Below are 13698 nucleotides of genomic sequence, written 5' to 3'. Positions count from 1 at the left end.
GGCGACTGGTCTTTCCTCTCGTCCTTGCCCTTTTTGAGTGGTTCTCCTCTTCATAACACAGAGCTTCCTGTGAAGCACAAGATGACGCATCATATATTTACCACAGCGCCACCTGTCGCAGCCAGACCCCGACGGCATGCTGACAAAGGCCTGAGATTTCTGGACGGAAGTTTGAAAGTATGGTGTATGTTGGCATTCTTCGGCCCTCTTTCAAAAACCGGTCATCTGCACTAGCTAGGAATGATGCCTAATCAATACGCAGAAACCTTTCGGCGTTGAGGTAATTACGGCGAGCTAAATGCTATGGTTACTCCCGATCAATAACCGCTGCGTTATATAGATGATTTCAGTGCTGGTCCCGCCGGAACCAAAACTATGCCAGCTTTCTTGGACATCAATTTTTGTTTTTAGGCACCTCTGAAATATTATAAGGTTATATTTGGAGAATATTATTACAATCTCATAACTTTTCGATAAGTACAAAAATTTGCTTTGCCAGTTTTTCCTACGCTCGCGCCGAATAGCTAAAACTGCCATAGAAAACCAATGGGCTGCAGTTTTTTAATTATTTTCAAGACAACTGCGGAATATTTTGTGATACTTTTTTCAAGATAATTGATAGTAATGAAGGGGTTTATTCTAAGTACAGGTCGATAGGCGTTGATAAAAGACCCTTACGACGGACACGCTCTCAGGACTCAGACAGGTCCCCAGCTGCATTTCGTCTTCCCCTTCGCTGCACCGCGTGAATTGGCCGCGGTCTGTCCTATTTCAATATAAATGACTTAACCTTTCATGGGCAGCAAACGTTTGCGTCTGAAGTGTGTGCTGCGCTCGCAACAAGGGTCCTATGACATCCATAAAATACTGGCAGTGTGTGGGGTTTTTTTTCCCTTAATAAATAGCAACAAGTATATGTCTGCCAAGAGGGGTCCTGCGGCTGTTTTGGGGAAGTTTTACAATATGCGAAAAAATTACGTTTTTTTTACTTTAAAATTACCTAATTTTATCTGAAAATTATTATTTTCCAGATTTTGTCTAACACGCCTATGCTAACCCAGCCCAGCATGCTGCACCTTTGGGCACCCACAGGTACAGATTGAAAAAGCTGCTCCGACTTCCCACTAGAATTCGATGTAATATGCTAACCGCTTGGCCAACGAAGCGATGGTGCATTACAGGATCCACTTTAATAAATGTACGCTAAATGTATTCATTTCACCGTCACCGCAAACCAGCTAGCGCCAAGCCATTCGCGTTACAAACCGTTCTGTAATTTTTAACTTGTCTTCTTGTCCTGCTGATAACTGACCTCCTCATGTCGCGTCAATTTCGTGCCTGTATTTGTGTCACAAATCATTTTTCGCCCCCTGGAACGAGGCGTAGTTGTCGATCTCCTCTCGCATATTGTCCGCGGTAATTAAACTCTTACTGAAAAAGAGCAAAAAACGTCACGCAGATCGTTCGCTTGTGTTTGTAGGAAGCTAATTTCATCCCTAACATGCCCAGACCGTCCTTAGTTGTTTTTTTTTTCTGCAAGGGCCGCTAGAGGCCAGTTTCCCAAAACGTCGTCTGTACGAAAGGATTACTGACAATTTTGTGATTTCCGAGCATGAATCTCAGCAGTGCTCCAAACATCTCCGCTCGCGGTTACCTAAACTCATTCACAGATATTGCGCAGACATTTGAAGTTTTAACACCGGCCGTATTTTCTGCTTTCCCGACGAGGTCTTAATGAGGGATGAGATCGGCTCGATTGCCCGGTGTGAAGACGCACGCGAGAATGACACACACAGCAGCAATGCTGTCTTGGAACAGTCACGGTGCGAATCCCCTCCGAATCCTGCTGTCTTCCTTTGCCTATTTTTGCACGTCCGGTTTGTTCGCTCAGATCGAAAGCGTACCTCGAAACTGCAGGCATATCTCCCGAAAACGAGACACCCCAAGATTGGAGCAGTGTCAAAATCGGCCTTAAATAGGGGGCTTTTCTGCTCTGACACCCTTTTTATCTCTGAAAAAAACGTGTCTCGGTCGTTTGTTCTCGAGTCGCTCCTCCCCCACGGAGGGCAAGAAGAGTGCGTAAGTTCCAGTACTCTTCCGCGCACTGGACAAAGAGCGAGCACATGCCGTCTCCTTCCCTCTGGGCCGCCTTCTTCCCTCCCCGCTGTCGGCGCTGCGCGAACGGGGCAGCCGAGCCAGTTGTTCATGCTGGCGGAACGCGCACTGAATACATCTCGCTGATCCCCGTGTAAGGACAGACGGGCCCGCTGCCGCCGCTGCAGCAGAAGCGGACAAGGACCACGTAGACGACGCTCAGGCAAGCAGGGATCAATGGCTGATCTAGAAAACTGAGGCGAGACGTATGCATAATGTGTTTCTTTCCCTCATCCACTGAGTATACGCTTGCAGTGCTACACTCGCTCACCGCAGGTACGCATGTGCTGCAAACATCCAGATAACATCCGACTTGATTTGAATAATGCGCCTGCGAAAGCTCCCGAGGGAACAAGAACAGGGAGAAAGCAAACGAGGAGCGCGATCGAGAGGGCAGTGGAAACAGAGGACCAAGAAAGGGGAGACATTATTTCCGCCCGATGGATGTCGATGGAGCACGATGTCGTGCGTTCGTCGCGAGGACCGTTTTACATGCGATGGGATCGGCGATGGTGCTTTCCCTCTTCCCGTCCTTTTTTCCTGTTCTTTTTTTACGATTGAGAGAGCAAGTTTCAAAGCGGCAGCTGTGATGCGAAGTTGGTTTTTCCTACTTATATTACTATTTTTCCTACGACTGAAGCTGAAAAGCGGAGATTTTTCGGAGCAATAGAAAAAATAGAAGACCCCTAACATTTCTCTCCGTCCAAATCGTGCCATCTGCTCGGCTGACGTCAAGCTGCCAGCTAGCTGTGCCTGCTTGCTTTTGTAGCCTCGGGCTGAATCAAAACGCGATTCAGCGATCACTTTCTCTCCGCTCGCGTATTTGAATCTTTGTCGGTCTCTACTGCAGGTTCTAAATGCGGCCAAGTCAACTTCTGCCACCGAGATGAACGTAGGCCACTGTTCCCACAAACTTTAAGTGGGGAGGTGAGGCCGCTTGACGTGAAGCGATGGCTATATGTTTCCTTCTAGCTTTATAGAACAGGTGAGGTGCAAAACATGTCTCACGACATTTGCCTTTTACCTTTGGCCTCGGAGTGTCTTTGTGAAGGAACTTTAAATCAATCAATCATTCAACCAGCCAGTTCGCAACAATTCGAATAAAGACCGTCTTGTATTTTTTGCATGACTGTTTGAAAAAGAGGGCCAGCACCGACGCCGCGTTCCGCCTTGCTGTGGTCATTATTCTTGGGACGAAGGGTTCATAACAACGCGGCCTGCTCGTGTGAACGCTTCCAATGCTGATAGGCCTCCAAAGCAGAGATAAGGCAAGTTGAACAAACTCTGCCTCGCTGAACAATTCGGAGCCCTTGCGACTAATAAGTAGCTGGAGCTTCCATAGCCCGAAGCGTCACAAGAAGAAGACCGAAGTTCCTGTGTCATGTCCGTTGGTCGTTTTGCGCCCCGGAACCTGATGCGAATAACTCACTAGACTGAACCCTCAGCCATTTATACGTAACTGTCAACCGTTTCATGTTTCAAGCTTTGTATCTAGTTTATTTTTCTTTCATCACGAACAGCGACAGGTATTTGTCCTATACGTATACCGTGGCAGTCATCGAGTTAATACACTGACTTGTTGTTGCGGCACCTTTGTGGAGATTTTCTTGTCGTCTTTTAACAAATATAGATTTACCTCCGTAATTTATGGCAGCTTAATACAGCGCCGTTGCTAGCACTTCAGTGTTTCGCATGACTGGTTGTTTCGTTCGAATATTCGCACAAGTAGTGTATATTAGTACATATATTCGATTTTGGCTTTAGCTACACCATTCAATTTGGTTTAGAAAATGCACTCTTATTGCTTTAATATTGTAGTGGCGCTTCGTTGCTTTTTTTTTCACAATCAAAGCAGCTACTAAGCAGTTTTATCCCTTCCGCGCGAGACACAACAAGATTTGTTTCGAATGGTCTGAACCACGCGCATGTGCTTCCACATTGTTTCATATTCCTTTTGTTTCGTTTAGTGTCGTGTCTCCAAGTTTTCTTTCCAGTTTTGAACGCTACTCTTAAATTAGACACGCAGACACGTTCGTACGGTTTGGCTAAAACGAGTTGTATAAATTGGTGGTAGCCTACGACCGGTAGCGGAATTATGTTGTGGCTCAGTACTGTATATGCTAATAAGAATGTGTGAGGTATTAGAGACACAAATCAAAGGATGGCAATTAATCGAGCGGAGACTACACGTACGTGAACGAGGAACTGAAAGCGGAGCTGCAGACCGGGTCCTTAAGGCTATTGCGTAATACCCTTAAATGGCAGACGTTAAGTATCCCCCATAATATTTCTTTGCGTTGTAAGCCCAGCGAGAGCATAGTTTCAGAACCATGACGTTATTGTCATGACTTAGGAAAGCTTCAAGAACAAATTATTCAAGGCTTCTCAAGCGTCTTCCGAAAGGACTAAGTCTTGCCAGTCCTTGCGTCCTGGATCCATGCATCTCCCGAACGAGACTGACCCTGCATTCGTTCAAGAAATTACACGCCTTTTCTGCCATGCTGATACTATAAATTCAGAAAAGAATAAAGTGCAGTTCTTGATGTGAGGCGTTGAAAAGCAGCCTTTCACCGGTCCCGTATGCAACCCACCGAAATCGCTGGCTGAATTCACAACTGAAGCAGTAATCATCGGGAGGACCCTCGACACTCGATCGCTAGTACGACCGGCAGCTGTGTCTTCTTTATGAACCATCCGGACAGTACTACCTACCATAAAATTAACAGTTTTTGTAGTCTATTCATTAAGTTGTCCGCGAATAACTGCGCCAACTTCTGACATTGCGAACAATACTTAGGTGGCGTCGCTCACAGACGTCGTCGATGAATTCCACCATACATTGAGCGTTCCTCAGGCAACGGCTACAGCAGAAGAGCCTCAAATTATGCTTTGCGCCAACGTACTATGCGGTCTTGCGCATCGATCTTACATCCTAAAGCCCTCTTCGGCGAGAACCAAAGGTCCATGAAGACTCTCTATAGCTCCTGTCCAACGAACCTAGCACCGACGTGCCGATCCTAGGAAATGCGACCAGTGAAGGACTCTCGACGACCGCCCATTGGGCTTTCAATGCGTTTATACCGGCCACATTCTTCGTCATGGCCCGTAAAGACGCCCCGGCCTTGGCGATTTTGCTGTCGATGCCCCAAGACCACGGTGCAGACAGTGACCACAGGAAATCGATAAACGTCAGCGCGAGAGAACGTACGTGTCTGCAAGCCATATGTCCCACTCCCTATCGCCACCTATCGCACGCATCGCGTCATCAGGTCGACGCTATGCAGCGGCTTTTGCCGGAAAGATTGCTTAGCCTCTGTGAGGGGGAACTAAAGACAAAAGCGTTTGGAGGTGAGATCGCTGGCCAACGAAACCACAAAGATTCTCCACTGATCACGCCTCATGGAGACACCGCAACAATTGCACCAATGCTGCGAAGAATGCAACCTCGTCGATGAGGCGATCACAATTCAAACTGAGACCACCGCCAAGCCAAATGACATATTTCCGTAGCCGCTATCACAGCACAAGACGAGGTCACAGTCAAACGCTGAGGCTAACGTTCAACGCGAGCACACGAACATCCGACCTTGAAGTGGCTACCAATGGTAGTACTCTTAGTGGTTTGATGGGCACGAGTGCTGATTACTCTGTCATCAGTGGACTCTTCGAAGCTCAGCTCAAGAAAGGAACGAATATTTAGCAGTGCCGGCAAATCCGCCCAGTGGCTGGTTACCGTATTTCGCCGTCGAGCAATTAGCCGGAAGAGTAAAAGTAAACGAAAATACTCATCTTAGAAATATACGAGCAGAGTCCTCGCGACCTGATGTTAAGGGTATAGCGTTAAAGGCGCCGTTCTCAAGAAAATCCGGCGTCGTGCTGTGGTACGTGGCAATTGGTGGCTAGCATGGCCCCGCATTAATTGGTCGTATAGGGTTGCCTGAGGTCACTTGTCAACGGGACACAGATGATTTAGCAGGAGCTGCCAAGTCGTGCCTCTCCTTTCATATCAGAGGGAGAGAGAGAGAATACTTTAATGAGAAGAAAGGGGGAGAGGTCAGAGGGAGATATCAGAATCAGGATTCCAGGGCCATTGAATCCCACACAGGCCGTTCGTACGGCTTAGTTAAGCGGGGCTTTAATATATGTGTCAAATAGTCGTCCACATACGACTTTAGGCTGAAGAGTATGTGGCAGATATTAAAGGAAGAAATAAGGAATCAATAATTAGGCTAATAGAAGAGTCCATGAACACGAACAAGATCAAAAAGGAAATTTGGTTAACGGGAACCATAACGCTATCACGTCATCTCCATAGAAGTGGAGCTAAGTGTCCCCAGTTTTTGAGGTGTGGACTTAGTACGTGAACAGTCAGGGATCAGCAATCTTCTGTCAAAGCTAAGACAATTTTGGCGCTCGAGGACATGGCTTTTATGACACATCCGAGGCACCATGTTACTCTTCAATTGTCCTTTATGATGCGAGCGTCCCACCCCGATGAAGAATTATCATCCCAGTGCGTACTGAACATATCGAGACCATCGAAATTTTCGTCGACGGGAACACCCAGTTTCTCTTCGACCAATGACTCCGCATCACTAGATATATATTGCCATTTGTGGAATGGACAGGATCAGTCGCTGAAAAAAAGTCTTATGAGTCTCACTGTACGGGATAGTAGGCGTTCGAGACCTGCCCGACTAAAACGCAAAAGACAATCAGCACACTTTCGATATTAACCAAGCACTACAAAAGAAGAGATGATAGCAGATTACCTTTCTTTTCAAAAGTTACAGTGTGCTGCCTTTCGTCATCGTCGAAAGTAAGAACAGTAATTATTCTAAAGCATGCTTTGTAATTGACGAGCATACGCAACCTTACACTCAAAGCCCGTGCTGTATATCTCCACAAGAATGCCAGGACATCACCAATCGGCTAAATACACGCGCAAGATTTCTAGCCGCATGACGTGAAAATCCGTCTGACGTTGTATTTGGCGTTGTGAACTCTCGATGTTACCCATATGTATAGCCTGAGTAGGAACGCCAGAAAATGAGTAATTTAATAAAAAATTTGCTGACAATTACGTTACTTCCTAACGCGAAATGTCAGCGCAGTTCGTCAGCTGTTTCGCCTCTTTCGATAGATTGAGCAAAGATTTCGAGCAAGACATGTATGTACCGTTTTTGCCAAAAGTGACCAGGCTGCGGGTTTCGCTTCCAGATAAGGTAGTGGAGACTTCGTACCACTTCTGAAGCTGTAAATCTGAGCAAAGTAAAGGAGAGCTCCTGCCCTCACTTATTAACAAGTTGTGATCCTCTGGGAAGCCATGTTGGCTTTAGAATACAAGCGAGAAGCAAAACATGCAGCCTGGTTACTTTTGGCAAAGACGGTACTATTACATGCAACTATTTTATTTTTCACACATATTCCTTCAAGAAACACTCCACTAACAGTTCTCGACTGTCATGAAGGAAGCTTTGTGGTCGGAGAAATAAAGAAAGCAATTAAGTTGTCGGGAGGTTGCGGGAGGCAGCGCGTGGCCCCATAGAAACGTTGCGCGGCGAAGAAACTACTGCCACAAGCTGCAGCCGAGAAGAAAGAACATTCGCAAATATCTTAAACTGACTTGAAAACACTGTAGCCAAAGTTGGCAAGTGTCTCATCGAGTTTTTAGCAAAATGTTTTAAAGGAAAATGAGGGCTGCTTAGAACAGGGCTAGGGCTTCCTCGAAAGCCAAGGGACGATCGGCTAGAGATCCGTACTATCAAACTAGCTGTATATACGCAAACTACATCATAATATGATGCTTTTCTCTGTGAGCGTTTGAATTCTTGGTTACTGCACATGTTACCCTGCAGTTCGGTGTGGGCGCTCGCATTATTCATGAATTATTATCTTAGCAGTGTGTACCATGTGTTGTAACGTCTTCCACTTGAGCTCTGAAGCGTGCCTTTCATAATTGGTTCACAGGAATAGAAAGCCGCAGTATCTGTCACACTTGCTCCGGTGGACACCTGAATTATGCAGTAAGGGAAGGAAGCAAGGAAGGTGGGAGCGGAACTTGAACTGGTTACGAGGGACAACGCTGACGCCGCGAAACCCTAGGAACGGGCGCCAAAGAGCCGGGCTCTAAAAAAATTGCGAGGTACTGACTAAAGCAGTGAAAGCCGAAACCCTGAGTGCCGCATTCTGCTACACAACTGATACTAATTAGCAAATATATATTATTTTTTTGAATTTTTTAGAATTTTGAATCAACGTGACCCTAGGTGCCCTCCTTGTTCACAGGAGTGAAGAAAGCTATCGCGTAATTGTTGCCTTTTCAGTGACGAACGGCGTAGCTTAACTGTTTGACGACTGAGAACCAATGCCTCGCCATCATCTGGGCCATACCGACGTTTCTCTGTTACCTGCGCTGTAATATTCAAGGTCGTCAGTGATCAGCAAAGCCCGGTGATGTCTGGCTAGCTTTTACAACCCCTTCGGCCACCTCGATCAGGGGAGGAGTCTGCACCTCTTGGTATTCAGCATCACTTCGATGCACGGATCTGTCCGCAAGCACACGTGTGCGGACTGCCTATCCGAACCCCTGTCGATAAACCACCGGAAGACGGTGAGGGCATTTTTTTAGTGCCCATAAGCACCAGCGACTTCGCACAACGTCAGCGCTCAGTCCCTGAGTTATGGCAACCCATCAATTGCCAGGATGGAAACTCCCGCTCACCCCTCATCGCGTTTAAGCGTGGGTAAGCCTCTTTTTGTCTTCTTAACGGCGCCCTCGTCAATAAAACTTCGCACTTAACAAGGCTGCCCACATTAGGCGTCCCTGTGGACGTTCTTGAGGAGAATTTTACATGCTTTGCACGGTGGAGTAACAGCGTGTCACCTCGGGTTTACTCGTACTCTCTGCGTTAAAAAGGGCAAATATTTCTGACCCCTCCTCTCTGCTGACTTCGCACACTACATCAAGATAGATAGATAGATTTATTGAAAGGAAAATGCAGAGAGGTTGGCTGGAATAATTCAAATCTGGCCTGCTACTCTGCACTGGGGAAGAGAAAGGAGAGAAGAAAGAAGGTCATGATGGGTGACGATGTGAGAGAAGGCATATGAAATACATATACAGACACAGTAACTTGATTTACAAGTGCGAATTAAGACCTCTGACGCACAAAAAACGGTAAAGAGCACGCACTTCCTGGACACCCTTCCCCTTGTCCTGGCAAGCGCCCAGCAGCAGTTCCTCCGACAGAGGCCTCTTGTCCAAACGCTTCAAGGAAGCGGCTAGCACACTTCTTTCGCACGCATACGCTGGGCACACCAATAATACATGGTCCACAGTCTCTGGAATGCCACAAGTTGAACATTCCGGCGAGTCCATCTGTCCAGTTAAATGTAAGTACTTGCGCGTGAAAGCCACGTTTAAACGAAGTCTATGTAGTAAGCATGCCTGATGACGCGCAATATAACGCGGAACATAAAATTTCACTGTTCGATCGAGCCTTCTTAGACGAATGTGTCGGGCGTCTGGCTGAGCCCAGTAAGCTGCTGTAGCATTATTCATAAAACTCGTAAGAAGGCACGTCGTATCCGCTCTTGAAAACTTCTTGTGGCAGCCTGTGCCTAGAAATGTTTACAGCTAGACCTGCAGGATTTCTATAGCCACAACTACGAGAACGTTTCACCAGATCATAATGAACTTACTTTGCCCATTCTTCACGTTGATAATAATGGCAACCGACTACCTCACCCGCTACGCAGAATAGAAACGGCTGCTTAATGAGGGAGCAGGCGCAAATCGCGAAATTTTTCGTCGAACGTGTCCTCTTTCGTCAGGGCGCCCCCGCAATAGTTATCAAGGATAGAGGAACAGTGTTTACAGCGGAGCTGGTATAAGCCCCCTCAAACAACAGTCAGACAAGCCATCAAACGACAAGAGCATGACATCCTGAGAAAAAACTCCTGACGGAATATTGGAACGAAACGATTTCCTGCATACTCGCCATGTGTGCAGACGTCGAACACAGGACCTGGGATGTCATCCTCATCCACAACACCCTTGCCTACAATCCCGAAGTGCTGGAGACCCCAAACATAACGCCGTTTAGCTTGTTCAGGGCAACAATGCAACGACTACTCTCAATCCCATGCTGCCGAACGTGACCAATAATAACGTGTATACGTCACCCCCTGTTCTCAGTGCGCAGAGGAAACCCAACGATACGCCTGGCTACCAGCAGTGGAAGCTTCCAACGACGCGACAGAGAACTCAAGCCAGGAGGTGGAGTCTAGGTTTAGACGCGAATTCGCCGCCGCCGGCCCAGTGAAAAATTCTTTTCCGCCGCTATTTCGGCTCGTACTAAGCCTTTCGTCGACTGTGAATTCTACTATGAAGTCGTCTCTCGTGGAATTACAGCCTCCCATCGACGCCGCGCTCGACCCTGTGTTCTCCGTGTTGTCCGTCTAAATCTGTATTATGTGGGCTAAAGAACGCTTTTTATGTCCAATCGCAGTGCTTACTTTGTATACCACCCTTGTTTATCTTTTGTGCATCTCTTGTTTTGAAGCATCGGGTCGATGTTTCTTACAGACGGGAGTACCGCGAAGCTTTAGGTTGTGCTTTTAGGCGCTCGAAGCTATTGGCACTCAGGCGACTTTACCACTGGACGCAAGACGAGACCAGATTTATCTCTAATGGTGTCGGCCCCACGCAAGTGTTTCTGCAGTGTTGCAGAATGATCCAGTTGCTTATGGCGCCTTATCTCTGTTTCCTTGCGAGCAGTAAATTGAGAGTGCCGAGAGCGGCAGGAATTCTGTTCGACGACCGTAGGCCGCGTTTGTTATCGCCGCCTCCGAACTTTTCCTCTGTTCGTCGCGCAGCTGCTCCTTTAATAATTGTCCAGTATCCGGAACTCGTGAAGTCTTATGCTTATGCGTTAATCGTACTATTTGAGTTTGTTTGGAAGAACGACAGCTTGTGTGCATGGGGGCAGAAAAGATGTTTTCCTGATTACTTTAGCACCGTACAGCCTAACATAACCTTCCCATAGCGCTGCACCATACTGTGCTGCACTCTCGCCGTGCTGTTTCCCTGTGACCTGCCTTCGCCGTGCTTCGTTTTCCTTTAGGTGTGTTGCTGCTGTGCTGATTTTTCGGTGTGCTATTTTTCTCCTTGATTGTTTTGTTGCCATGCTGTTTTTTCGCTCTAATATTGCGTCTTTCTGCCGTACTTGCTGTGCCATTTTTTCACTTTCCAATCAAGTCAAGATGCTCACATCATCCACTTGCAACCGCCTAGTCTGGTCTGGAGGCAAGGACCGACTGGTCCTCGCCTCTTCTACGCGTTTCAAAGGCCCGTTCTTTGAGAGCTCGTCCAAATGCAAGTGCGGTTAGATTTATAACAGTAAAAGCTAATCAGACGACTGCGTCAACAAAAAAACAGACAGTGCGCACACAGTGTAATCTATAATTAAACTAACTCAAGTGGACTTGCAGTGTAAATCCTGGTTTATCCTCGTAGTGATTAGTTATGACTCCAATGACGAAGCTTAGCAAAGTGACCACGCAGCAAGTGTCTTACTATAGCAGGCTTTTCAAAGGAAGCAGGCACAGATTATGCCTGATTTTAGCTCGTCAGCTTTTGAAAAACTTTGGCCTTTAGTAACAGCCACATGTGTTTTTAACTAGTTCAAAAACGCGTTTTGCGGCGTGCGCGTTCTGGCCTAGCAAATGGGGCTCCGACCTAACGACACTCGATACCTTGCTCGAGCTCCACCTCAAAGCTTCCAATGCGTTTGATATCCGACCTCTAGGCAACAGGATGAGGGCAGTCGCCTCAGCAGTCTTGATCCGCATCTCCAGTTATCGTGCAGGGTATCCCGATCCTCCTGCCATGTTGCCGCTTTGTTTTTAATTTTTATATCTGTGCCCTTTATCAGAGTTTTCTGTTGCCGAAGCTGGCAACGCCGAGCAGAGGAGAGCTGGTTGTATGTATATTTCCTGCCGGCACTAAGTGTCATTCTTTGAAAAGTATGCTCTCAGCAATGCCGACGTTGAACGCATAGACTCAAATTGATAATCTATTTTCTTGTTTACTACAAAGATAATTCTGATCACATTTTCTCATATAAATGTCATTGAAGTACTGCGCATCCTCACTACTCAATTTACGGCTAAAACGGAAGGTCACAAAAAAATCTAATTGCATAATAATAAACAGCGACAGCATGGAAAGAAACCCATCAAAAAAGTGGTAAACTGCACAGAATAGTTAAGATCAAGCCACACAACAACTGAAAGACAAAATCCTGTATAGGGATCAAAAGCACACAAACACTGATACAAAAATAAAATGAGCAAGGGAAAAGGAAAACGTTAGGCACTGCCGTCACTTGATCGCAAGAGAAGAAAACAAACATACAACATTAAGAAATAAAGCGTCGGGTCAAAATGTGATGAACCACGCACGCACGCACGCGCACACACACACACGCACGCACGTACATACACACAGAAACAAACAAACAAGGGACGATGCTGCACTGACAACTAATTATTGTACATTAACACTTTCTTACATCTCAACTTCTAAGTACACACCACTTCATCTTTCACTGCCCTCCCAGTGATCTTAAAAGTCTTTCTCTTTCTTCGATAAGGGAACAGAAGGTGTGCTGACACAATCATCACCAGCCAAAGATATCGCCCAGGCTTCCAAAATCTCTCTCGTCAATTTCTCCTTATTCCTCCTCAAAACTCTACGTTATTAAGGTCTGTTGGGGACTTTTCGTTCTTACATAAAGTGCAGTAATTGCAGGGCAACGCAAGGTTAGTCCCGGTTGTGTTGTCACCTATTCTGCTGCGTGGTTCATCATGTTGCGTGACCAAGCTAGCTCAACTTTCGACTGCATAAAATGTGCTTTTTAGTCTTTGAAATAAATTTTTGAACAGAGATTTGATCGTGATTCGTTCAGTATACATCCTAGTTAGTTGGTTATGTGCTGTCTGCATTCCATGTATTAATCTATATGTATTTATTTTTTATTACAGCCTGTGTTATATGCGTTATTTTTTTCTGTTTTTATTGAGATCGTACAAAAGAAGCTTCATTTTTAATTCTTGTTAATAGGTTCTACACAACATGTACTCATAAATCCTTGGTACTGGCATAACTTTGCATCTATTACACAGCTCGTGAGCGTTTTAACGACTGTACACATTTTCCACAACTCGGAAAGTCATTTCTGTAATACATGCAGCTTTTGTAAATTTTCTTCTTTAGTAGATCTCCATAAACCTTACGGTAAATTCGCACCATGACTTCACAACGTAGCTGATTGCGATGCCGGTATATTAAACTTAATATACACGACCGTTGTGTTGCCGAGTAATTTTTATGTGCGTCCCATGAATGATTCTGCTGGAAAATGACGCCAAATGTGTTCAATAAAAGCACTATTTCGACTGTGGTAGAAAGCAACTATATATTTCTATGTGTTTTCTTGATTCTTTCTCTAGGAACAGGATACACTTAGTCTTAGGTAT

This window comes from Amblyomma maculatum, chromosome 7 (assembly GCF_055883805.1).
Source record: "Amblyomma maculatum isolate TAMU_Amacu chromosome 7, ASM5588380v1, whole genome shotgun sequence".
In the NCBI taxonomy this organism is placed as follows: Eukaryota; Metazoa; Arthropoda; class Arachnida; order Ixodida; family Ixodidae; genus Amblyomma; species Amblyomma maculatum.
Note: the sequence above shows the minus strand (reverse complement) of the source record.